The sequence below is a fragment of the Pristiophorus japonicus genome, chromosome 3 (genome assembly GCF_044704955.1).
Source record: "Pristiophorus japonicus isolate sPriJap1 chromosome 3, sPriJap1.hap1, whole genome shotgun sequence".
In the NCBI taxonomy this organism is placed as follows: Eukaryota; Metazoa; Chordata; class Chondrichthyes; family Pristiophoridae; genus Pristiophorus; species Pristiophorus japonicus.
In genome coordinates, this window is record NC_091979.1 from 326,166,400 (window position 1) to 326,168,374 (window position 1,975).

General features: G+C 43.8%; 1 non-coding gene across 1 annotated transcript; it reads left to right on the plus strand.

Moving 5' to 3' along the window:
• trnav-cac (transfer RNA valine (anticodon CAC)) lies at positions 1-73 on the plus strand. Its single transcript has one exon. It is a non-coding gene; the product is annotated as a tRNA-Val (tRNA).
• The last annotated feature ends 1,902 nt before the right edge of the window (positions 74-1,975 follow it).

A 1,975-nucleotide genomic window follows, 5' to 3' on the forward strand; every position in this document is an offset into this window, starting at 1 on the left:
ATTTCTGTAGCGTAGTGGTTATCACGTTCGCTTCACACGCGAAAGGTCCCCGGTTCGAAACCGGGCGGAAACATTATGCAAACGTGTTCAATTAATGATTAGATAAAATTAAACCATTCATATTAGTGGTTCAATATTAACAGAGTGCAGTGTCTCACGATGCTGGTCCATTTGCTGATTTCTCTCTACCGTTCTGTTCACACTCAAATTCTTCACAGTGTCTCTCACTCCCTCCCGTTTCCAGCCCTGACGCTGGAGAAACCATATCTCAAAGCTGCACATTCCGTGCATTCAGGTCAGCTGTCAGCTTTTATTAAAGGATCCTGCCACGCCACCAAGCTTCACAACAGAAAATTAAAGCCACAAACAAACCCATCGACTAATCGCTCTTCCCCAGCTCCAGAATAAGTGAGGGTGGGACAAGCCCTAACTTCCGCTCCCACACTCTCCAATCAGCCGCTGCCGGCGGAAAGCGGAGAATGCAGCATCAAACAGCGGTTTACCGCCCTTCACTGGGCTGCAAAATGCCACCGTTCGAGACAACGCTCCCCGTACACCGAACAGCAGCCTCATAAGATGCTTCATCTCAGCTTCCTGAGTTCGAGCCCCAGCTTGCACGAACACTTCTTCACTGGAAACACCATTAATTATCTGATTGCCACGTTTTGCATCATGAAAGTAATCCTAACCGATAATTATATAATCATAGAGGTTTACAGCATGGAAGGAGTCATTTAAGCCCATCGTATCTGCACCGGCCAACAAATGCCCAGTTTTAGGTGTGTTCCCCTGCACCTTATTGCATTTCATGTGCACATCTAAGAACTTGTTAAATGTGGTGAGGGTTTCTGCCTGCACCACACTTTCAGGCAGTGAGTTTGAGACCCCCACAAACATCTGCATGCAGAATGTTCACTTCAAATCCCCTTTAACCCTTACACTAATTACTTTTAAATTATGCAGCCTGGTTGTTGACCACTCCGCTATGTGAAATAGACCCTTTTAAACAACAATATCTAGGCCCCTCCTATTTTTATACACCTCAATACTGTCGCCCATCAGCCTCCTCTGTTCCAAGGAAAACAAACCCATCCTATCCAATCTGTCCTCATAGCAAAGTTGCTCCACTCCCGGCAACAACTACGTAAATCTCCTCTGTACCCTCTCCAGCGTATTCACGTCCTTCCTTCAATGCGGTGACTAGAACTGCACGCAGTACTCCAGCTGTTGCCTAACCAGAATTTTATACAGTTCTAGCATAACCCACTTGCTGTTCTGTTCCTTGCTTCTGCCAATAAATGCTACCATTCCATATGACTTCTTAACCAACTTTTCCAACTGGCCAGCTACCTTCAGGGATCTGTGGACAAGCAATGCCAGTTACCTTTGTTCCTCTACACTTCTCAATGTCATACCAGTTGATGTGTATTCCCTTTCCTTGTTAGCCCTCCACAAATGCGCTATCACTAACATCTCTGGATTAAATTCCATTTGCCACTGCTCTACCCCCTTATCTGTTGATTGATATCTTCCTGGAGTCTCCAGCTTTCTTCTTCATTATCAACCCACTGCCTATTTTAATAACACCTGAAAACTTCGTAATCATAACACCTATATTCAAGTTTAGATCATTGATAAATACCATAAAAAGCAATGGATCTGGCACTGAAAACTGCGGAACCCCACTGGAATCATCCTTCCAGTCACAAAAACACCCATCAAACATTACCCTTTGCTTACTGCCTCTGAGCCAAATTTGGATCCAATATGCCACTTCGCCCTGAATCACATGGGCATTTACTTAGAAAATGCATAATCATTAAATGTTATCCTGCCTTCATGGGAAAACATCATTAATTGACTGATGATCTTCATTTGCACAACTAAAGAAATGTTAACTGAAGGAGAGTCCTTAATTGAATAACTTATCTGTGCTCTGTACTTTACCTCTGAATCCATAAACCATTTTGGACAG